General features: G+C 43.7%; 1 long non-coding RNA gene across 1 annotated transcript in view; it reads left to right on the top strand.

Moving 5' to 3' along the window:
• Positions 1 to 25,095, top strand: part of LOC138297238 (uncharacterized) — a 37,577-nt gene extending 12,482 nt beyond the window's left edge. The window contains exons 2-4 of the long non-coding RNA XR_011203958.1: positions 9,699 to 9,786; positions 14,191 to 14,241; positions 25,054 to 25,095. This is a non-coding gene — a long non-coding RNA (uncharacterized lncRNA). The remainder of the gene's footprint in view (positions 1 to 9,698; positions 9,787 to 14,190; positions 14,242 to 25,053) is intronic.
• Positions 25,096 to 25,813: the final 718 nt, after the last annotated feature.

Raw genomic sequence — 25,813 nt, 5'->3', positions numbered from 1 at the left:
GAACGTAACACCAGAGGCCACATTTAGGGCTCTTCTGAAGGCACCGCTTGAAAGATATGTGATTTGGTTTGCTGTGTCTTCTATTATCACAGTATTTCCTAATGGTGCTTCGTCTCTTGCTTTTCTTACTACAGCCCAGTGCCAGGACGCTCCTGCTCGGACCAGTTGATGCTCTCTATAAAACTCGTTCATTCATTCATTCATTCATTCCTCTACAGAAGTCTGTGGATTCTGTTTACAAGGATTATTGAGAAACAAGTTATTGCCCGTGTCTGATAAAAAGGTGATTTAAGAAAAAATATTGGGCCCTGATTGGATGTAGATGGATGAAGGAATGAGTATATCCGAAGCCAACCTGCCTACTTCTGGATATTCAAACGTGTGTAGAGAGCCAGACCTTAATTTTATTTGCACATTGAGTTATTTGAATCTGTGCATAACATTTGAACTGGGATTACTACCAATGATAGGAATAATATACAAGTGGGACATGGAGGATGGGATCGTTCTTTTGACCTGTGCCCCTTTTGTAAGGTACAACTGAAAGCTTGGAGCATCATTTAATTTATGCCCATTATACTTACGATTCAGGTAATACTGTACTGGCTTAACAGATCTTAAATACCACTCAGTTTAGATCCCAGTAGCCTTGATTAAAAGGGCTTTGGTATTTGTTTGATACTTAATTAATGATGTCAATGGGAACTTTATCAGATGCAAATACATATCACTAATTATGAGGCCAACATTGCAATGAGAAGTACCATGCATGCCCCTATATTTACCTGCCATTTTTGAGCTAGTAAAAGTGCAAATGGTTTGAGCGGCTGAAATTTATCTGCAGAAAAAAATCTCACAGGAAGAGGTCTATTTTGGTTTTCGCTTGATGTTTTACCATATAAGTGCATTTTAGGATACATAGAAATTAATAAGTAGCAAGTAGTAATAGATTTAGGTTAAGAAAGGGCTTATGTTTAATGTTATGGTAGTAGGGAAAAGAGTTGTTTATTTATTTCTGTGTGTGCCATTCCATGTGCATTTTTGAGTCTGTTCAGCAATGATGTAATTCAACTCAAGATGTCACAAACACTGTGATAGGTGCAGTATCTGTCAAACATAGGGGAGTTTGAGCGGTCCATGTAATCCCGGGCTTTTAAAGGACCAGAATTATTTTTGTAGAGCCCTGGAAATCGTTTTTTTTTAATTCTCACGCTATGACCCAATCACCCACCTAAGTGGTTGAATAGTTGGTTGACTAAGCACGCCAAAGGCAAGCCAGTCTGCACTCTTCTGTGCCTGGACGGCGCCAGGGGCTGGTTACTCTGCCTCTTCTGGCTCCTGCAGGTTAGTCTATTCCTCTTTTGAACTCCATACTTTGAGAGTCTATCCACAACTCTGCTGCTCTCATAAGTGGGCCTTAGAGGAACCTATGTTCATTTGCCGACCCTGTGGTTTTAAGATCTCCCCATCTAGGTCTTTTAGGAAGGTATCTTTCCAAGTTTGCCAGCCATCTACCCCACACCCTAGGCCTGCAGATTATAAGCTCTACTATGTTAACTGGTGGTGTCTGGTAAAACACCATGCCGAGATTTTCGATTTCTTTCATGATAAGGTTTTGGATTTTCTTTTTCTCACAGAACTGGCTGGGCCAGTTCTCTGTTGGCCAAGCTATTTTGGCACTTTCCTCTGGTTACCGTTTAAAGAACTTTAATAGAGCGAGTGCAGAGGTGGCAGCATTGCCGTGAACTATAAAGATGTGTACACCTGTAGGCTGTCACAGTGTACCATTAATTATGAAAGTGCTCTCTTCACTGTCTCCCCGATCAGATGTTTTACTTTCTCTGGCTTGTTAATCTATCACCCCCCCCCAGTCCCTCTAAAGCTCTCAAGGAGACCTTAATAAACGTTATTACTCCTATGGTTGTCACACTGGCAAATGTCAACATCCTTGGGGACCTCAGTCTCCATCTAGAGTCCACCAAAGACAGCGATATTACCAAGTTCGATGATGAATTTAGTGTTATTTAGCTGATTCAACTTGTGGGGGGCTCCTCACATCCCGCCGGTAATCTTCTTGATCCGGTGTTCTCCAGCCTTAACATCCTACAAGTAGTAGTTCCCATACCTATGTTGTGGACTGACCACTTTATGATTTCTTTGACCTTACTCCTCCCCTGCAAGGAGACTACACCACCCTCAGAGCACTTTCTTAGGCACCCGTGGCAGAAGCTTGATCTTCACAAATGTGAGTGACCAGTTCATCATCATCAATGCTACCTGCCCTCAGCTGCTGAGAATGCTAACTCCACTTTGGATGGTTGGCTCATGTCTGCCTTAGATGTTTTTATTCCAGTTGGATGGGTCTCTGCAAAGAAGAGACTTGCTGCCCCCTGGTTCACTGAAACCCACATTGCAGAAAACATGATGCAAAGCTTTACAACGCTCCTGAAGTAGATCATATGACCCCGCTCTTAAAGTCGTATATAGGTTACAGAGTGATATGTCAATGGCATCCTAACCAACTACCTAGGGGGTTAACTGCATCTTGGACACCTCTCAAAATGGCTCCTGGTGGTTTCTGAGCACCTCCATAGCACTCTGGATGAAGGCAGATCATCAGCCTTAATCCTACTTGATCTAAGTGCCAGGTTTGATATGGTGACTTATCAAATCTTATTCGCGCGTCTGAAGAATATTGGCACAGGAGGCATTGCGCTCTCTGGTTTCTTTCCAAGCCCTCCTTTCAGGTCATCTCCCCTCCATATAACTCTCAGACTCGTACGTTCAAGTACAGTGTCCTTCAGGCTTTGTCTTTAAGCCCTACATTGTTTAATATATTTACACCCAGACTTTAGCTCAGGTGGCGAAATCTGTAGGGCTTATGTTGATATCATATGCAGACAAATAGCAGCTTGTACTTTCTATATCGGACTATGCATCGCTAGACAGGACCCAGTTTCAAAAAGGTGTATTTGTAGTGGCAGAATGGATGATGAACAACTGTTTACACCTTAATTTTAATAAGACAGTGATTCTTCTCCTAGGCAAACAAACTGTTTTTTGGGATGACCACTGGTGGTCCTCTTCCCTGGGGCCTCCCCACAAACTTAAGTCTTATGTCAATTACCTTGGATTTTTAATGGATAATACCCTGGCTTTTGAGGCCCAAGTCACACAGGTGGCTGGCATATGCTTTGGTCTCTTAAGATGCTTTAAACCAATTTATTTTTTATTTTTTATTGATGCACATCAAACTATCATCCAATTGCTCATATTGTCCCACTTGGATTACTACAATATTCTTTACCTGGGTGTCAGTAAATCTTTCGTAAAGAAACTGCAGCTTGCTCAAAATGCTGCGGCTAGGCTGCTTTTCTCCCTTCCAAAATCATGCTCTGTCTCCGGTCTTCTGCGTAGGCTACACTGGCTCCCTGTGGAGAAGGGGATCCACCTTAAAAGTCTTTTTATTTCTGACAGGATTCTCCACTCTCAGGTGGCCCTCATTTTGAGTCCCCTTATTTCATCGTATTGTCCTTCTCGCCCTTTGTGCTCTGCTAACCTTATCCTGGTCACAGTCCCCCACTGAGGAGAGCCAGAATGGGTGGGTGGGCGTCCCTCAGTGCTCTGGCTCCTTTACCCTGAGACATGGCCCTTTAAACATGGCTGTACTCCTATCTATCCCCCTCCTCTGGGGTGCTGTTTTGGCAGTGTGTGTAGTATAGGCCAGCGCTGGGCAGCCCCTACGTTGGGACAGCTATGCACTTTATAAATCTTTTAACATAACATAACACCTCCAAAGTCCATCCATGTATGATGCCCTAGAGATTAACAGGTGTGGTTAAGGGATCAGGAAAGGTCATGTCGGCCATAATAATTAGACGGGTGGATGTTGGAGAAGTGGGGGGGAAGAACTCAGTGTATCTGACCTTAGCTACAGCTGCACACATTTATAGTGGTGAATTCGGATCATTCTGGATTGTTTGGCAAAAATCATAAAACACATGAAAGATAGAGAATCTTAAGTGGACTGGCGCTGAGTGGTAAATTCTGGTGAGATGAGAGCCATAGAGGAGTTGTGTCTTCAGACTCTGTGAGAACAAATATAAATCCTAGGGCTGAGAGAATTTTCTTTCAGAGAAGTCATCCAGTTGAGAGAGTGCAAGAGACTTCGAATTACTCTGAGGTTAGTGATATGTTAAATCATAGTCCTCTTCTGTCACTATTGAAGGCACTTCCCGGAGTGGAGTGGCTAAACTTGAAGATATTGTGTCAGTCAACTTTGTTACTTGGCAAGGAGGGACTGCTAAAATATCCCACAAATGGCACAGTGCACACCAGTATTGAGTGGGACAAAGGGCCAGATGTATTTAGCTTGATGTTTGCGATTTCTTAATAGCAAATTTTTGTGAAGTGCTATTGGGTAGGCCTTGGCAGAGTTCATGGAGTTCCGCTACACGGAACTCCGCAAACTGACCAAAAAACTCTGCCACGATATGTGGAGTTCTGCAAGTGGGAAAGTGCGTTAGGTCGCTCCATTTGCTCTGATTATTAGCGCAGGGTGTTTGCCCCAGGCTGAAAAATCAGACCACGGCACCACGCACAGCGCAAGAGGGCGCTGCTTCTTTTTTTGCGACTCGAGTAGATTTTGTGCTCGAGCGGCAGCTTCCTCAATGCAAACAGAAGGTTTCTCAATGTGAGCGGGAGCAACCACCCATGTTGAGAAATCTCGGTAGACCACCATGTCTGTGATTGATTTATTGAAGAAAACCAATCTTTTTTTCTTGCAATTCAGCCCTTTTTCCTTAAAGGAAAATGGGATGCATTAAAGAAAATAAAAAAATAAAAAAAAGTAAAAAGAAAAGTAGGCAGTAGTCCGTGGGACCACGATCTGCTCTTAAAGAAATGTCCACTGCTTGCTCCTAAAAATTGTTTGCGCCGCCATTCACAAAGGGGAAGGGGTCCCAAAGCTTACTACCAACTTGAAGTTGGTGGTAACTGCGAATGTTTTGGGACTGCATCCCTGGTCACAAAATATTCATACATACCAGTGCGACTCACTTTTAGGAAGGGATGCGGTTGGCCAAGCCCTTCCTAATAGCGAGTTACAAACCTTATTTTGCAAGTCAGTAATAGGTTACCGACTCCTAAAATAAGGTTAGTACATGCCAAAACGGATTTTACCGGACTCAATCAGCCCAATGGGCCGTGTGCAGCTATTAAAAATCTTGGAACATCTGGCCCTATATTCTTTAGTAGAGTAATATAGGAATAAAATTAATTATTGAAGTATGGGTTCTGGCGGTGTATCCAACTGGTTAAATAGGTAACTCAGGTGTTGAAGTATATAGACAGCCTGACCAATAGAAAGCCATCACCTTCAATGAGAACTTTGGGATACTAAAGTAAAATGTAAGTGTCCCAATTTGCTCCCTGCACTCTAGTATCTTCAACCAGGGAGCCTACCTTTGGGTCATTCCTTTGTCCAAATAAGCTTCTGCATCTTCCCTGATAGCCATTTACTGACTTCCAGCCTCTCTGACACTTCTGAAATTCCAGTTCATTCTGAATCCGTAGCAGGTTTTTTGGAAGCCAATTTGCTCTTCCTAAGAACTCCAATGCCTAAAATTCCCTGCTTACTGCTTCTACTCCACTACTGCCGGCCAAGGATGGATGAAGGAATTCAGCACACATGTGGATGGCAGGTCCTAGCCCGCTAACACCTGTGGCATGTGATCACAGTGAACTTTTCAAGCCCTAGTTTCCTTGAGTCCAGCTTTGGTGATTGTCGCAGTGTTCCTGTTAACTGACCTCTTGTTTCCAGAGTTGCTGAGGTACTGTTAATCCTTGTTTCCTAAACATTCCTAGTTCTTGAACAGTAGCAAATTCCTAGTTACTTGAATTATCACTGCCTCGAGTGCTTCCTTGCTTGATTCCTGAGGCAGATCCATTTTAGCATACCCTTCTTCCTTGAACTGTCACTACGTGCAGTTCTACCTTGATCCCTGATTCCTGAGCAGCAACATTTAGTTCATCCTTCTTCCTTGAACATGCACTGCCTGCAAAGCTACCTTGATTCCCGATTTCCAAGCTACCACTATTTTAGTGCATTTTGAAGATTCCCTCTTTTTGTAGTTACCCGTTCCCTGTCTTTCTTCCCTTTACCTTAGTTCCAGTTTCTAGTTTCCTACCTTCCTGTTCCTGCTGTCTTGGCTTCCATTTTCCTTCTGTAGTTTGGTACCTGCTTTCTGCCAAGTGTCCCTTCTTTCCTGTTAAACACTCCTCTTTGCTTGCTCCTTGTCTATCGTGACCGTGTGTTTTAGTTCTTCACCCTTTCTTTTACCGCGTTGCGTGTTCCTGTTTGATCACCATGACCTGTGGGTTCAGCTGACAACCTCACTCCACTGTGAGTACTGTCTTTGTTACTTTTTTAACATTACCAAAGGTATTAGCCCTAAGTGTAGGTATTTCCAGTCAGTATCTGTAGCACCAATTATGAGTGAGAAACTTACTGAGCTTCAGTCTTACTGTGTGGCACTCCCAAGTGCTTTACCTCACCTTCAGTTTTTTGTTAATGTTATTATATTTATTTTGTGCATCTCCATCCTGTGTGTTAGTTATCTTGAATACCAGTTTGCCTCATAAGTGCCTGTTCTTTCTCAGCTTTGACTTTCCTGTTCCTTTGTTGGGTCCCTTTTCTCCTCTGACTCCCTGTGTGATCTTGGGCAGGTCTGTATTCAATATGCTGTTTACTTTGTGTACCCTGTGACCAGTCCTTGCCAGGGTCCCTGACTGCCAGGGCACATGGAAATGAAGGCGGTGATAGGAAGTGATGAAATCAGAATTAGGGGAGTGCTGGGTTAAATAGATATAATCAGGAAAGATGTATTATACATTCAGGTCAGACAGCTAACCTGGGGGTAACTGGAGGAGTAAACTATCACTTATCTCAATCAATTTGAATTCATAAGTTGCCTGGATATACTGGTCCACAACCTTGTAAGTAAAATGAGTTTCAGTGATTTGAACAATTTGCTATTAACTCATCTAGTGGACGAGATCATATAATTAAAAATTCTTCTAAACCATATCAAAGAGAGTTTCACATTGTAATCTCAAAGGGCCTGCTACTAGCTGAAAGACTCCCTTGCATTTGGAAATGTGGGCTGTGGAGCTCATTTGTGCTGCAAACTCTTTACTTTCCGCCTGTCAAGGGTTTGATGCTAGCGCGGTACCGACATGCAATAACCATTGCTTTAATGATAATCTTGTTACCCTGGAACCGACGTGCACTAACCATTGCTTTAATGATAATCTCATTACCCTGGCACTGATGTGCACTAACCATTGCTTTAATGATACTCTTATTACCATGGCACGACGTGCACTAACCATTGCTTTAATGATGATCTCATTACCCTGGCACCGACGTGCACTAACCATTGCTTTAATGATGATCTCATTACCCTGGCACTGACGAGCACTAACAATTGTTTTAATGATGATCTCATTACCCTGGCACCGACGTGCACTAACCATTGCTTTAATGATAATCTTATTACCCTGGCACCGACGTGCAATAACCATTCCTTTAATGATTGTCCTATTACCCTGGCACCAACGTGCACTAACTATTGCTTTAATGATAATCTTATTACCCTGGCACCGACGAGCACTAACCATTGCTTTAATGGTAATCTTGTCACCCTGGCACCGACGTGCGATAACCATTGCTTTAATGGTAATCTTGTCACCCTGGCACCGACGTGCGATAACCATTGCTTTAATGATAATCTTATTACCCTGGCACCAATGTGTACTAACCATTGCTTTAATACTAATCTTATTACCCTGTCACCAACGTGCAATAATCATTGCTTTAATGATCATTTTATTACATTGGCACCGACGTGCAATAACTATTGATTTTAGTGATAATCTTGTTACCCTGGCACTGGTGTGCGATAACCATGGATTTTACTGGTAATCTTGTTACCCTGGCACAGAGGTGCACTAATCATTGTTTTTAATGGTAATCTGTTTGATAATTGTTTAAAGAATGTGATATTATAAGAACGTGACAGTTACTAAGGGAGAAATCCCTAAACAAAGACACGTAAGTGAGCAGACAGATGGCTTTTATCATGAATGCAAAATTCTTGAGGAACCTAAAGGAGAGATGTCAAGACAGGCCATCTAGACCCTTGCATGTACTTTTAAAGAGGTACACTAATTGTACGGGGATACAAGTCTGTGAATTGTGCCAACTTTAGATTGATTGTTGACTATTGATGTGAAAATGGAGACTGACAGCTAGGTTCAGAAATGTAAGCTCTGGGTAAGGTCACCCAACAGGAATCTTTTGACTTCTCCGGTAGCAGGACCCCAAATGCTCCTTTCAGCCATATTTCAGTCTTGCTCACTGAGAGTATGTTGAAGGCCCCATCACTACATTTTAGCAAATCACTCACAATTGTGGTTTTGATCATGAAGATTTCAGTGAGATCAATGGCCCCATTCAATTTCCTTGTTTAAGGATATTACACCCACCTGCCTGTCCCCATTCAGTTTGTTCATTGACTGAGGCAAGTAGTGAAACACACATTTTTTTTAAACAGTGATGAACTACATGTTTCTCAGAATCCTCCCTGCAGTTGGAAACTGTGGGCATTACAGACCATTTATCATATAAATAACCGATTGGTACACCCACCACTGGGTGACCCCCCACTAGTGGGCGGGTGGATGTGATCGTATTTGCTTGATGGCACCGCATTTAATTTTTAAGGATTGTGGGTTATGGGTTATGGATGTTGCTTTTAATGATGTTAATCATAAGATCATGCATCTTCCCCTTCCTTTGCTAGGTAGAAGAACCCACAACTGTTTTTATTAACACCGGCCAATGAGATCTGCCTTTCGAGGGTAACAGTTCTAGTAGAACCTTACGCGAGGATCACTGCTGCCGTCTGCCCACAGATGGGCACCTAGCCAGCACCTCCACAGAGGGCATAGGTCAGTGGATCACAGAACTGTTTGCAACTCCCATTTTCCCACCCAAAAGGATGACATTGGTTACTTTGCATGATGCCTCTCCATAATTGTGTTGCCACTCTTGTCAGCCTCGGCTGTAATACTTCTGTAATGAGGATTGAATGCCTAAAAGCAACAAGAAATAACATTTTGTTTCCTTCACCATTCACAACATTAGCGATGAATATACAGTTGTGATCTATTGCACATTCAAACCATAACACATGTTTGTGGATTGATTTTGAATTTCTATTTCTGTAATCTGAAAACCCAGAACTAGTCTAGATGGTAAATGTTTGAACTATGCAAAAGCGTGAACATTCTGCGGTGGACAGTGTTTACATATGTGCTGCATAAGATAGAGTGTCAGCTGTACAGGTTTCAGGGCTACAAGAGCTCCTATGAATCTGGCCCAGAAACATACAAATGGCTGTCAGGGAGAAGGACCATTACTAGATGAAAAGGACCTGGCGTTGTAGCGGCCAATGACATTCTGGATGTAACATGCTGGTGGGTACAGAAAGTATAATCCAAAGGGGATGTGATCAAGTAGGACGGGCTTATCTGGGGTCACGAGAACAGCACACAAGGTGGCACAATAGTCACCTTAATTACATGAAGTTAAATGCCAACTAAGACTCCCTTTCTGTTCCTTCTTCCTCTTGTAGCACTGATGACTCTCTTGAGACAACAGAGGAGGCCTCACCGCCGCCACCATTTGAGTGGGATCCCTTATTTAACTTGATGAAGATATATGTAAGTGATATTATATCTTCCATGGCTTTTGTTTGCACTTGAATATCTGGAGAATGTTGGGAAAAGGGAGGGCAGTGCTACTTTCACCCAGCAGCAGTCCTGTGAGAGAGCCTGAGAGGCAGAAGGAGAGAGACCACAAGGGCTGGCCTGAGAGGAAGAAAGAGAGACACCACAGGGACGGGCTTGAGAGGAAGAAAGAGAGAGACCACAGAGACAGGCCTGAGAGAAAGAGAGAGCGAGCGCAGGGAGTTGTCTGAGCAAGAGAGAGAGAGCACTGGGAGGGGTCTGAGAGTAAGAAAGAGACCGCAAGGAGGGGTCTGAGAGGAAGAGAGAGAGAGAGCACACAGGGAGGGATCTGAGAGGAGGAGAGTTAGAGAGCACAGGGAGGGGTCTGTGAGGAAGAGAAAGAGCACAGGGAGGGGTCTGAGAGGAAGAGAAAGAGCGTGACCAGGTAGGGGTCTGAGAGGAAGCGAGAGAGAGAAAGAGAGCACAGGGAGGGGTCTGAGAGGAAGAGAGAGAGAGTCTGGGAGGGGACTGAGCGAAAGAGATAGAGCACGTGGGTCTGAGAGGAAGAGAGAGCGCGCAGGGAGGAGTCTGAGAGGGAGAAAGAGAGCACAGGGGTCTTAGAGGAAGACCGAGACCACAGAGACAGGCCTGAGAGAAAGAGAGAGCGAGCGCAGGGAGTTGTCTGAGAGCTAGAGAGAGAGGGCACTGGGAGGGGTCTGAGAGTAAGAAAGAGACCGCAAGGAGGGGTCTGAGAGGAAGAGAGAGAGCGCACACAGGGAGGGATCTGAGAGGAGGAGAGTTAGAGAGCACAGGGAGGGGTCTGTGAGGAAGAGAGAGAGCACAGGGTGGAGTCTGAGAGGAAGAGAAAGAGTGTGACCAGGTAGGGGTCTGAGAGGAAGCGAGAGAGAGAAAGAGAGAGCACAGGGAGGGGTCTGAGAGGAAGAGAGAGAGAGCCTGGGAGGGGACTGAGCGGAAGAGATAGAGCACAGGGGTCTTAGAGGAAGACAGAGAGCACAGGGAGGGGTCTGAGAGAAAGAGAGAGAGGTCACAGGGAGGGTCTGAGAGGAAGAAAGAAAGTAGAGGGAGGGATCTGAGAGGAAGAGCGACAGCACAGGGAGGGGTCAGAGAGGAAAAGAGATAGCACAGCGAGGGGTTCAATAGAAAGAGAGAGCACAGGGAGGATCTGAGATGAAGGGAGAGAGAGAGCACAGGGAGGGGTCTGAGAGGAAGAGAGAGAAGAGAGGAGGCCTGCAAGGAAGAGAGAAAGGACAAGGTTAGAGTGAATGAGACAGGATAGGTGACGGTAAAATATTGGGGAATGCATAAGGAGAGAGAGTTGATATTGAAAGGACAAAGAACGACATCGAAAACGAGGGGGTGCAGGAAGAGGAAATAACAATTAGGAAGAGAATTGGGGCTTATCAGAGTGGGAACGGTCGAAAAGAAACAGGGGAGTAGATGGAGAGATACAAATAGAGAAGAGGGGAGTATTTGAAAGAGTATGTGGAAGAAAAGTAGACATGATGTTGTGGAAAGTCCTGGTGAATCAGAAATATTATTAAGCATTTGGGCAAGAAAATGAATTAAAAATGGATGAGAGATGAAAATGTGGAGAGTGAATAGGCAAAACTGATATAGTTACAAAAGAGAGACGTTAGAGTAAAGAAGGAAGACTGATGAGAGAAAAAGAAAAGGGAGTAGAAAAAGCCGCATCCAGCAGACCCACCACAAATGGCAATGTGCTTACACCTTAGCCCATAACAAATGAGTATCATGCTGATGTCCTTTGATTCCACAAAACATTGTTAGGCCAAATATTTGCTATGGACATATTTAGTACATTTAGTAGTTGCCGTGAAGGGCAATTTATGTAAATGTACCCTTTATAATTTACTATAAAACAGGTTTTTTATAAATGTGTAGGGAAAGATACCCTCCTGAAATTACTTTTAAATAGGTAGGTCTGTCTCACTCACTTGCTACAGTTGAGGTTAGTTATTAACCCCCACCACACATTGGATACCTCCTGTCCCATAGAACATCCAGAGGAAACACAAGGACACTGATGGCTTCGAGGGGTGAGCATAGAGGCCCTCGGTGGCCAGTGGTGAAAGGGGGCATCACCAGTGATGAGCATGGGCATGGTTGTGGAAGTGAGCAGCACCCCATTTAACAAATTGGGGGTTTCAGGCATTCCCCTTTTTGTTTTACACAAATGAAGTGCTGCATTTCACCAGCCCACCCCTCTGGTCAAAGAGCCACAAAATGATGCGCAGATGTAGCTCAGCAGATGTAAAACCAAGGGAAAGCTGTGGACATGTTTCAGTTACTTACTGATGAGCCCGTTCCTCTTTATATAAGTCATTAAAACATGAGGAGAGCCACCCCTCAGTTGTTCTCAGGTAAGTTGTCCTATTATAAGGGCTACACCAGTTGTTAAAGGCCCTAAACCTGAGTTACAGACCCGAGCCTCAGACAAGTGCCTATAATGAGGGTGAGGGCATTTAACTTCTGGTATAACCTGAGGCAGAGGGGCTGTAAGGCTATTAGAACATTCCACAGACTGAGGGTAGACCGTAAAAGAAACATTGGAATGTTGGAGCTCTGGGCTTACACCAGCCAGAGTGAGCCCAGAGCTACTCCATTGTCACCAGAGGAGCTCCCTACATTCCAATGTTCTGAGTCCCTTTAACAAACAAAAGATGTTCCTCTCTGTTGTCCACAGCCAATCAAAGCCTTGTCTATCCGAAGACATCATGTCACATCCCCAACTCCTTCCCCTTATGGCCTGCAACTGCCAAGCACATTACTAAGGACTGGAATGAGGACGAGTGGACTCACTCTAATAGAATTTCTGGTAAGTAAACCAAATATTACCTCCTTGTCCAGTCATTACTTTATGATGAATGCCCAAGCATGTAAAAAGCAATCTAGGCCTAAATGGGTATTAAGAATAATAAAAACAGAAACAGTCCTTCATTAATGACACCCATGACTCTGTTTTGTTTGAAAACAGAAACAATCTCCTTTCGAAAGCATATCAGAAAGAACTATAAACCCCAAATCACCACACTGCAAATCATTACTCTGGATATGATAATGTTGACAGTAGTGCCCAAGTAGCAACCCATAAAAGTTTCATGTATGTACCAGAAGCCTCAGCCCATGGTGCTGGCATGCCTCTGGTTGATCAGCTCTGAATGCTTCCAAGACAAGGCAATTCCCTTTTCCTGTAAACTGTTGAAACTGTGAAGCAGCTCCAACAGCCCAAGGAATGTACAGAAGATGCTAAACCTCTTCATAGAAAGTAAAAGTTCATGTATAAATCTACCGTTCTAAAAGAGGCCATGCTTTCCAAATTGATCCAGACAGCTCTTCTTACAGACCATAGTGAGCTTCCTTTTCTGGTATAGAAGGGGTATAGAAGGGGCGGGCATGAGTTCAGATAGGATAATATCCTGATCCAGATGGAAAAGAGCAATAAACAAAGGGCCTAGGGCCTGATTTAGATATTGGCAGACAGATCACTCCATCAAAATGGTGACTGATACCCCACCTGCCGCAGTCTAAATCTCATCATGTCTTATGGGATTTTGATTTTGACGGATGGGATATCCGTCGCCGTTGTGACAGAGTAACCCGCCCACCAAAATGTAATTCAACCCTTAGACCCAAAACCAGTACATCTTGGAAGATTCCTGTAAGTGGAGGTTTACAGGAAAGTTACCATGGTTCACTCACTCTCTTAGCAGGAGTTGTGGCCAGAAGAAAGAAGTCTTTCCAAGCCAATAACCAAAAAGGGACTGTTTGTAAATGCTGAAAAGGATGAAATTAAAGAGTAAGCACAACTGACAAACCAACCCTAATTAGGCATCAGATTATTCAACAACAAAGCATGAGGCAGATAAAATATCTTCAATAATCTCATTACATGAGGCTTCTGGGCACCAGCCTCCCTTGAAGGTTCTCCTGATGCTTTAGTGACCATGTACTGAAGTGTTCAAGTGATGGTAGCCAAGACAGAAGCAAACCCCATCCCCAAAAGAGTGATAGTGTCTTTGTCACATGAAAAAAGATCCACCCCACTCCACATACCACTTCTTTCTGCCAAAAAGGAATCATTTGAGAATATAGTGGGGGTTATAGCAGAACTGGCTGGCTTATGGCATTGCAGGTAAGTGTTTATTTCTTGTCTTCTTGCCAGTGTCCTGAAAGAAGATGCACAGATTTAGTACTTTTCTGAAAAGGTTTAATAATCCTCCCAAGTTTGGAGACTGGATGTTGGCAGCACTCATGCAGCAATGCTACCTCGCCAGTATTAAATCCTTCTGTTTGTACATTGAGTTGCAGGTGTAGTATTTTTTTCTAATTTCTCTGTGATTTTGGTTTTGCAAACAGCTGGAGGCTCATGGAATGGTGGTGGTCAGGAACCAGGAGTTTGTAGAAAGGGTAAGCTTTGTTGCTGCATATTTAGACTAATGTGCCTGCTGATAACAAAAACACATCTCCATATAATGTGCTTCTCTCCGAATAAGGACAACCCCAGCCTCAAAACAATAAAAACTGGAAAAAAGAATTTCTGAATGTTAACTGTGATGGAGTAAAGAGGTCAGTCTGTGGTGGCATCTTCACCACCTTGTGGTCATTGCTTGAGACAGGTGATTTAAGGGTGTATGTGGATGCAAATTTAAAAATAGGAGGGTCAATTTCCACCAGCTTCTTCCAGTGATAAATCAGAAAAAAAAAAAAAACCTGTGAGAATCCTCCAAATTTTGCATGCCTCTCCTCTTAAGATATATATAAAAGTTCTCCTGGATTCACTGCACAAAACACAGTTGCAGACATTCCCAGTAGTGTGCATTGAAAGGTGTGCCAGGCACTGGTTTCCAGGCTTCTGAGAATGTCTTGTGACTTCTAACCTGGTTCCTCCATTTTTCCAGTGTGGAAATGTATATAATGTACATTTGCACTCTGGGGGAATTCAGACTGAGGATAGGATGCAGATGTCTTTTACTGTTCCTTTTTATCCACGCAAAAAACATCCACTGGCGACACCTCTTCTACCCCTTCCAATGCTTGAAGGAAGGAGTCTTCAGTTCTTTTCCTAAGACAATTCCCTACCATTTCCAGATAGGGAAATGTTTGGTTTGCAGTTTGTGAATGCCCACACCCTCAGAAGTTTGTGAACATCCACAAGCATCCAGGGCAAAGCACACCTTGACCTGCTCACCCCCACCCTTTGCATGTGGTTTAATACTGAAAGTTTCTTGTGGCCTTTAGGGGATCCCATCATGAATTCCTGAGATGTGCAAAGCCATTGTTCTCTGCTCACTGCTTTCTGACGTTGTCCTACACAAATTACCAAGAAAAAAGCTGCATACATTGCTGTTGAATGTCTTGTGAATTTTTCTCAGCAGGGAAGACAGTCTTTAGTTTTGAAAGTTTTTTAAACAGACTTTCAGTTGCCCACCGGACAAGCCAATGGCATAGTTAGTCTTGGCAAACAAGTATTTCTATTTCAAAGTTGTTTTTCAGCTCTCTAAACTAGGATGACCCTTTTTAGAGCTAAAGCAATGGATGGTTTCCTAGTTACTAAGGCACTTCACATCATTGAGCCAAGTGAATGAGAAGGGGTTAGGAGGCCGACAGCCTTGCTCCTGAACTTCTGCAATAGATCCATCTGAAGATAGAAATTGAATTTATCATTTTCCACTAACAAGCCATGAGAACATTAACATATACACATACTATTCATAAAAGTGGTAGCACCACATTGACAACATACAACCAAAGACCATTACATGAATCTTTACATTTTACAGGATGATTCACATAAAAACATTCTTAGCTCATGTTTATGATTCTCCATGCGGCCCACACATGTTGTTATGTTGATTTATTAGGACTCTCTAGCCCGTGAGGGTATCCTGGCACTTAGCAGTTATGCAGGGCTTGCCTCCAAGTGCCTTACTCTAAGGACCAGGTCTTCAGCTTCTTCATAATTAAAGAAGCAGTGATGAGGCTCTAATGTGATGTGGGAGGTCATTCCATTCTTTAGGAGTGATGTGTGTGAAGGCATGACCTCTTGCTGTGTGTGTGCATGGTATGTGTACTAGTGAGAATCCAGCTAAGTGAAGGTGCCTACAGGGTTGGTAGAACTGTGCCCGGCTGTTCAGGTAGGCAGGGCCCGTGTTGTGTAGTACTTTTTATGTGTGGTCAGGAGTTTGAGCTGTAATTACTGATGTATAGTCAGCCAGTGGAGTTTCCTTCGGTGCGGTGACATGAGACTAGCATGGGAGCTTGAGGACCAGTCTGGCAGCTGCATTCTAGATGGTCCGAAGCCTTTTTGTGGGTTGGTTGGGTATTCATTCATAGATGATGTTCCTGTAGTCCAGTCTGGAGGTGATCAAGGTTTGAATGATGTTTTTTCTGGTGTTGTTCGGTAGCCACTAGACTATCTTTTTCCGCATCCTACGGTTGTGGAAGCAGGCTGTGGTGTCGGTCTTGACCAAGGTGGTCATGTGCAGCCTATTTTCAATAATGATATGAGGTTTCCTTCTTGTGTGTTAGTAGTGCGGGTTGGGGGTTAGTTCCAGGGTCCAACCGCCACCAGTAGGAGTTCCACAGCAAGGCATCCTTTCTGAAGATTATCAGTTGGGTCTTAAGTTTGAGGCTGTTGAACTTCATTAAGTTATCCACTTCGGTCATGCACAAGGTGAATTTGTTTCTGGTGTTGTGTGGAATTGGTGTAGGTGAGTATGTCAATGTTGTGTGTGCAGATGACGTGGCACCATGTAGATTTTTAAAGGGATTGGGCTTAGCGAGGAACCCTGCAGGACTCCACAAATGAGTTTCCAGGCTTCTGGGAAGTAAAGTGGAATGTTGTCTTTTTTGTTCTTCTGGTAAGAAAGGCCATCAAAGGGTCCGTCTTGGATGCCAGCTTTGTGAAATCATCTGATCATAATGGAATGGGATACTGTGTCAAAAGCTGCAGAGAGATTGAGTAGGATTAGAGCTGTGTTTTTTCCTTTCTCAAGGGTCTATTGGATGTCATCTGTTGCTGTGATGAGGGCTGCCTCTGTACTGTGGTTAGACCCGAAATCTGATTATGTGGCAATGAGGACCTGGTGGTTGATGAGGTGGTCGAAGAGGCATCTATTGATTGCTTTCTCTATGACCTTGATGTGGTATGGAAGGTGGGAGATTTGTCTGTAGTTCGTGAGTTTGGATGGGTCTACTGAGAGCTTCTTGAGGTGGCTGCTGACAGCTGCCTTTCTTTCAGGCTTCTGGGAAGGTGGCTATGTCGATGGGATTGTTGAAAATGGTGGTGAGAGCTTTGTGATGGGGGTTGAAAAAAAGGCACAGCCCAGTCAATTGATTCTATATTGGACCTATAGCACACAACCAAAGTGCAGTATACTGCTTGACTTTGTTTCTTAAAAAGTTGCACTTGCCATTTTTTATTAATAGACATTGTTTTAGAGCACAATTCATACAATGCTCAATAGTATCTATGCCCCAAAAGTGCAACCGTTTAGGCCATTTTTGAAGGCTGCTGGGTAACATTTGGACAAGCATTCTTGAGGTTCTAGCCCATGGGAGAGCGCTCTTTTCTTGCTGTCTTTAAAACACTCCAAAGCTAAGTCTGTATTGTTCTAGAAAAGACTTATGCTATCAAGTGTTGTGTTGTAGGAAATTGGAATATTGGTTTAGGGGCTGCAAACCCTACTCAGTCAACAACCACAATCCTTGTCAGAGTAAACCACAAATGCCAATAACTTAACCTGGGCTTAACACTCTGGTGGCTGGTCACAAAAGTTGTCAGTGTTAGTATCAATGTGTAAAGTATATATCCAGTACACAAACAGTAATACTACGGCAACAAAACAAAAAGAAATCCCAAACCAATTTAGAAAAATAGAGGACATTTTAATAAATAAAATGAGATGAAAGTGACAAAAACCCAACCACTTTAACTGGAGATATGGAATTTCAATGTTTTAGGTAGCATAGCTCCCAATAGCATAAAGCGACACGTGAAGTCACCTGGTAATGCTAGACCGGGGCAAAGTCACAAGTTCAGTTGGACTGTGTTGGAGGGTTGTATGATGCAACCACGCATGCTGGAACCACGGATGCCTTAACAACATGGTTGGAACCCCAATGGCATGTGTGGAAACAGCATGCAAAACATGCGTGGTTCTGTCATATCACCCCACCACCGCCCTGAGGCCCAAAACTACCCCACCCCTAATACCTAAACTACCCTGACCCACCCCACCCTCCCTGAGCCCTAAAAAACAACTATTCTAACTCCCCCACCCCTATAAACTAGAGTACCCTGATCACCCCCCACCCACCCTAATCCTAAAAAAAAAGCTACCCCAACCCTTCCATCCCTGCCCCATAAAAGTAAACAACCTGGACACGCCCCACTCGCACTGACCCCTGAAAATAAAAAAGCTATCCCGACCCCCCCTAAAAAGTAAACTAACCTGATGAGCCCAAAAAATAAATAAAAACTACCCGACACCCCCACCTGCCCTGAGCCTTAAACCCCCCCTAATAAATAAACTACCACAAACCCCTCCCACCCACCCTAAGCCCTTAAAAAAATTATCCCAACTACCCCACCGCAGCCCCTAAAAAGTAAATGACTCCGAAACTCCCGCACCCACCCTGAGCCATAAAACAAAATCCGCCCCCACCTGCTCCTAAAAACTAAAGTACCCCGACACCTCCACCAACCCTAAGCTCTAAATCCACCCAACTGCTAAAAACTATCCACCAAGCCTGCCCCAACCCCACCTACCTCACTGCGCCCTCTTCCAGATCCCTCCACCTCTACTCTCCTCCCGCCTCCCTCCGTTCTTTAAACCTTCCTCCACACCTTTAAAAATAAACTACTCCGACCCCCTCCCTAAATAAAAAATTTACCCAACCCTCCCACCTGCCCCTAAAAATAAATAGCCCAACCCGCTCACCTTAAGCCCTTAAAACAAATACCCAAAACCCCCACCCCACCCCTTAAAAAAATATAGCCCATCCCAGTACCCATCCACCCCAATCCCTTAATCTACCCCCCACCCCTCCCCACTTACCTCACCGCATCCTCTCCTGAACAAAGTATGACTTTTTCTGTGCCTTAACCACACATATAGGTAGTTCAGTGGTTAAGGCACAGAAAAAGCCATGCGTTGTTTATGCAAGCGTGGGTATGCTTACGTGGGAAACGTCTGCGTGGTTGAGGACGTTTCCTGCGATGGAGCACAGGCCGATTACAGGTACCAGGTTAGTCCTGCTAAAAAAAAGTTGCCTTCTCAAAGTCCAGCTCGAAAAGTCCCGTTCACTGCAGAGGAGGCTGTAAGGCACAGAAAAAGGTATGCGTTGTTTATACAAGCTTGGTTATGCTCGCGTGGGAAATGTCTGCGTGGGTAAGGATGTTTCCCGCAATGGAGCACAGACCGATTAAAGGTACCAGGTTAGTCCTGCTAAAAATGTTGCCTTCTCAAAATCCAGCTCAAAAAGTCCTGTTTACTGTAGAGGAGGCGGCAAGGAACAGGGAGAGTGTCACTGATGGTCATCGCTATAGTGCAAAGAGCAGACCAAGCGGTGAGGGCCATCATCGATGTAATGCGAAGAGTTGTTTGAGACGTTGCGGAAGGTCATTGTTTGAGTTTCACATTGGCAGTCATAGCAGGCTGTCACTGCTGTAGTACAAAGTGCAGATCTTGATTTCCCAGTCGTAGCTGTAGCACAGAGACTTGGGTTCTCCAGAGCTTTGCTTTGGCAGTCATCGTGGGTGACAGAGTCTTGACGCAAATGGGCACATTCATGGTAGCGACGAGCCCAACACTTCAATATAATTCTCATTTTCTTGAAGAGGATTGCTAGCCCAGGGTCAAGGATCAGGGGAAGTACCTCTTGGGGATCAGGGACTCCCCCAACAGAGGCCAGCAGAGCTCTGGCCCAGGCAGGTCCAGTTGCAGTAGGTCAGATGGACAGGTGCAGCGAGGCTTCAGCAGCTGGTTGTGTCCCTGGACAGGTCAGCCAACTCACTATTGGGGTCACTCAGGTAGCCTGGTATGAAGAGAGCCAGTACAGTCTTCCTTCTCAGAGAGCAGGACAGTCTCCTCTGGAAGCAGGAGGGCAGTCCTCTGGAGAACAAGGCAGTCCTTCTTCCGTAATCTCCACAATTCATGAGTGTAATTTTGAGTGGAACATCTAGTTCTACAAAGTTCTCCCCTTGCCCCTGTGAAGAATCCAAAAACATCCAGGGTGACTAAAGCCTAGTATCAGCTTCCTAGTGTCAGGCCTGTTGAAATATAGGTGTGGCAGGGAACAGCCCCTCCCCCACCCCCAATTAGCCTGGCAGGATGGCCAACACTTAGTTCACCTTTGTCTCACTGCACCGGAGAAATACACAAAGCCCAACAGCAGAGTCATTGTCAGCCACTTAACCTAGGACACATGAAACAGCCACCAAATGGTTAAGGCAACAAAATACTAGCTTTTTAAAAGTGACATTTTCAGAATTGTGACTTAAAATCCAACTCTACCATTTGAGTCCAAACTTGATATCCAAGTTAGCATTGTGAAATGTAATAAGGTAACCCAATGTTATCCAACGGGAGGAATAGGCCTTACATTAGTGAAAAATAAATGTAGGTGTTTTTCACTACCATGACATATAAAACCATGTGACTCATGTCCTAATTTTTAAATACAATGCTCCCTGCCCTTAGGGCTTTTTATGGTCTACCTTGGGGGTGACGTGTACTAAAAAGGAAAGCTTAGTTCTGGCAAAAGGATTATTTTTCTAGGCCAGTTTGGTAGTTTCAAACTTTACTACAGGCTGCAATTGCAGGCCTGAGACATGTTTTAAAGTGTTACTTTAGTGGGTGACACTAGAAGCATTTAATTTCTGATGGATACAAGTACAGGTGAATTCCTCACCTTATGAATTCACCCATGCGTCAGCATCCGACGGAAAATCTTCCCAGTATAGGTAGCTATTGTATCCACCAGAAAAAGCTTTACCAAAGGTAAGTAACTTGTACTTATAGTAGCATATATAGGGAATTGTACCATGTTTAGAGAGAGATCACTAGTATTTTCATACTGGTTAGCAGTAGGAACATGTACAGAGCCCTAATAACAACACAAATTAATTTAGAAAAACAGGAGGGTGAAGGCAAAAAGTTTGAGGGTGACCCTGCAGAGAAAAATCTAACATATGTCCTTTAGCGTCCGTTCAACTTAGCTCAAGAACCTCTTTGAGCAAATCAAAGTGTGTTACCAAAACACCACATGGGTCTTGTTTCCCAAGGAGTTGGTAGTGTCCCCCGAGTCGATGACATAATTGTTAGCATCCCGACTATCCTGAATGACACGCTAGAGGTTGGATCTGAGGTCTTCTGAGACTGCTGCAAGATGTCCACCACAATGTCCCACAATGTATGTGAAAATCTACACAGTAAGCAACTCAAATGGAATGAATGGCTGGCAAACCCAGGGGAGGAGTTCATGCGTTTCACAAATGTTTCCATGCATCTTGACCCTGTTAATGTGGCCAGCAACACATTTGGATTGAACCTGCTGATAGGCACCTGATCTACCAAGCTTTCTGGCACATATTGTTGAAGGAGTAGAAAGGATCCTTGTTTCACCCAGGTGACCAGCAATGTAACAGAGAGGGCCTCATCGAGAGGCAGGAGGGCCTCCTCTGACATCTGTACTGATTTCAGGACCTCTGTGAGGGAGTTGGTTTTGACATCAGTGGTGGTAAGAGTCAAATCAAGCCTCTGTTGCTCTCTGGATTATCATTGTGAAGTAGGCAGACTCTTCTGTGGTTGGCCTGGTGAAGTTGACTGCAGGCCAGTTTCAGGGGAAGTATCTGTCTCACTGGCATCCTGTAGTTTATAGGTCTAAGAATAGGTTTTCCTCATAAGTCTGGCTGAGGTCACCATCGTAGTCATGTTGGTCCCAGTGTGTCAGTAGAATCTGTGATTTGAGTAGGCAAGAAGGTTGCAACTTCGGTGGATATGCTTCTGAGTCCGAAAGAACTATCGGATGCCCCTGCAGCATTGCTGGCATTTGGTACTGTGGCATTGGTCTTGGCACCGTAAAGAACATAGGACTTGGAGCTGGAGTCGGGTCTGACCGAAACGGGTTGGGGAAGCACACCCATAGTCGAGATAGATCCGCAGGTGGTAACACAACTGGAGGCCCCCTCGGATCCTTAGTGCTCATAGAGGCTCCAGAGGAATGTGGTAGGATACTGAAGAGTTGCAACACGGCATGCCGGAATTCTTTGATTTGCTGTGGCATGCACAATGGACCTGAAAATTGGGTTGTTTAGGACATGGGCTGGAAGCAGTTCTGATGATTGAGACAGGGTTCATGGCCTGGAGGTACCCAGGACATGCTATGACTCTGTGGTCGGAGTTACGGGACAAAGTGGAGCCGTGTTTGGACTTCTTGTGTTTCTTCTTTGTCTTACCTGATGACTTTGACCTTCGAAAAAGATGGGTCACAAATTGGCCTCAGTAATGAGAATGTGTCCATGTCATTGACCTCAAGTGGGCCTTCCTGACTTTTCATCAGTGTTCAGCAACATATAACTTGTGATCCTGAATGACCTTCAGATTCATCTTCACATGATGCTGAAACATGTGAAGTTCCAAGACTCCAGAGAAAAACCTAGTGCAGGTCTATCACCAACATCTAATGTGATAATAGAGAAACCCTATTCCTTTTGGAGGGGATAAGTCCCTTGCACACTGGAAAAGTTCTGAGAAAAAAGTCTGTTGAAACAGACAGAATTAGAGTGAGTTTGGACCCCCATTGGAATGTGAGGAAAGAAAGGAACTGATGTCAGTAGGCATATGTGGTGGCTCTGAAGAGAACCCACACCACTTCAGGGGCTGGACGGACTTGACACTGTGCCGCACGACCCCATCTATTGATACTCAAGGGAATTGCTGATTACATTCTCCTGATGTAGTCTGGCCTTGAGGTAGCCACAATGTGAGTAATCTGCAAAACAGGCTTTTTCACAAACCTATATAGTGCAACAGAAATATTGCATCACATCCTATATATGAAAATGGTGCTGCAGCAGAGCTTAGTTTGAACTGGTGGTTGCAGGAAGGGTCCAACGAAATCCAGCACTTATTTTCGACAATAGACTTTGATGGAGATCAAGAGAGTGAGAAACAGAAAAGAGGGAAGAGAAAGGCGGAACAACAGTTGCAAAGGGAGAAAGCAGGAATGAAAAGAAGAGAGATAAGGAGGCAGGGAGTATCTGGTGTTTAATTGAAGAGGCATCAAGTAGAATCAAGACAACCCAGCTTTGATATTCAACATCCCAACCTTCTATAGCACTTAGGTTTTTTTTTAATTAAACAATTTAATGACTGTTCTGCGATATTAGCTATACAAAACAAAATATTGGAAAGAAATGTTGTTCAGCAGATTTAAGAAAACTGGCATTGTGGATTTACCTCTCTCTACAGTGAATTAAGTGATCATGGCTACTGTAGTCATCTTTTCCAAAATGGCTTTTTTGTTTTGTTTTGGAAACTATCTTCCAGCATGATTGAAAGAAGATTTCTGGAGGACACACTCCACCTTCACTGAGTCACTGTCCATAATTTGAGACATGAGCTCTGAATACATATGAAGATGTTGGCACAAGGTTTCTTTTACCCTGAGAATCCATCAAGTATTGTCCTCAGGTTAGCATTCTCAGTCCAATGGGCACATTAAGAAAGTCAACCAGAGTCTTGAACAGTATCTTTTGAACTTTTTGTAACCCCACTCAAAACAACTTACATTTGGCAGAATTCTTTTCTAGCAACTCTATTCACTCTGCTAATAAGGTTTCTACTTTTTTCTGTATCCAAGTTTTCTATCCTTTTTCTTTTCTAGCTTCTCTTTTGCTCTAATGGCTGCTGATGCACATTTCTTAGAAAAGCTTTATTTTGAGGTACTGAATGATTGATCTAAAATGTACCAGATTCTATAACTGCTATAACTGATGAAATAAGACCTATCCTAAAGTTTAAGGTGAGAGATAAGGTTTAATTGTCTTTGAGGTTCTCGCCCCCTCGAAAAATACCAATCTGGTTTCATGCTTGATATTTTGGTTCCTTTGTGATAACCAGATTAATCCTGTTGCCTTTATTTTCCTAATGTTTAGAAGATTCACCCCAATTTTCATGGCTTCCAGATCCTGTGCTTGATCCTTTTTATCTGTGTTCTCCTTCTCCAGTTAAGGTTGATAGGGAATCAGAATACGAGGTTAGTAAGATCTGTGACTCTCGTATTACAGAGGTCAGTTAAAGTTTGTCGTTCACTGGATAGAGAGGATTCACGGTTTTCTGCCTCTTCAGTCCATGACCTTAGATTGGTTTGTCAATTTTTTCCTGGCTTTTGTGACAAACCTGGGTCCTTGGGAGGGAGGTACACTGCTGTGACTCCTGCATCTCAGCCGCCCTGAAGACAGAGACCTGGGGTACCTTGCATGGGCCTTCTGTTCCCGGGCTTCAGAAAATGCTGCTAGAAGTCCACAGCTGCTGGCTGTGAGTCTCACTGGGGCTTCCTTCCCTCATGCTCCTGCACTCATGGTTGCTGTTCCTCTTCACTTCTGCGTTGAAATGGCAATTACCTGTCTGTAAGTCCTTTTAATGCTGCACTGCAGCTAGTGGTAGTCTTTCCATCATGACTGTTCCTACTGTGTCTACTTATCTTGTGCCTGACGAGCTAATGTGGGTCAGGGCATCTGGAGGACCATTTATATCTTTAACAGTATATTTTGAGATTTCTTCAGTAATGTCATTTGATTTGTCATCAGTAGTATCGTGAGCTGCAAATGGCAGGCAAGAACAGCTGCAGTTTGCCATAACTTGGGTAGTTCAGTCCTTTTTGGTGTTGCCTCATAACTATAACATCACTAAAATACATTTTAGTCAAAGAATTTAGCTTGCTTTTAAGAATCATTCTGTTATCCTTTTTTTGTGGAGGCTCCTACGTAGCATCATAGGTATATATGTTTTTTTTTGTTGCTTCCATGCTGCCAAATAATGTGTCACTTATATACATTTCTGTAAAGGGTAAACATGCGTTGTATGTCTTCTAAATTTGGGGTTGAATGTTAAGAAAGAAATGTGCAATAAGGCCACTGCCAGTGTCCTGTATTTTTGTTTGCATATTCAGTGAATGAATGCAATACTTTTTGTGGTTTGTTTTTACAAACAGCAAAGAGAAATTGAACAGCTCCAGATAGAAAACACCAGTCTGCACGGAAGAGTGAGTTTTGTTTCTGTACTTTTTGTTGATTCTTATGTTTTTGTTGCATGGAACACAGGTCTATTTATAGGCGCTTTCCCCCATAAGCAGACCCCTCACATCCTCAAGTCTTTGGAAACATCGGAAAGAGACAAGGGAAATGTTAAAGGCGATGATAGAGTAAGATGGTGCAGCTTAAAGCACATGAGATTTCTATGTGCTGCCTTATTTATACCAGCTGTTTGCAGTGCTAAATCCACCCATGTCAAGAAACTATTATTGTTGCCCAAATTTACTTTCCGGCACAAGTTATAGTTTCTTTAGTTCTCCAGTATTGGATCTTTCATAGATTCACATGCTTGAATCATCCCCGTCGTCGAGGTGGGAGCCTCACGGTAAGTTTAAATAGATAAAGCAGTAAGTCAGTAAAAGTAAAACCAGTAGGCCTCATAAGGTATTTTACAGTCTATCCACTTTGTTTTGTGAAAAGACCCAAACTTCAGTCTCAACCAATCAGGATTCAGCCCCTCCCAAACAGTCCCAACAGAGGCTGAATTCCCTCAGATTTTCTACCGCACGTCGTGTGAAGGGAGTCTCCCTGAGCTCTGCTCAGTTTTTTCCTATTTTCTGACTGAAGATTAGTTTTTTCTCTCAGGAAACTTGCTACAGCTCCACTATGTCTGAAAAGGCAAAAAAGGGTCTGTTCAGAGATTGTGACACCTGTGGGAAG

Source organism: Pleurodeles waltl, chromosome 5 (genome assembly GCF_031143425.1).
Source record: "Pleurodeles waltl isolate 20211129_DDA chromosome 5, aPleWal1.hap1.20221129, whole genome shotgun sequence".
Lineage (NCBI taxonomy): Eukaryota > Metazoa > Chordata > Amphibia > Caudata > Salamandridae > Pleurodeles > Pleurodeles waltl.
This window is presented reverse-complemented; position numbering and strand designations above follow the sequence as displayed.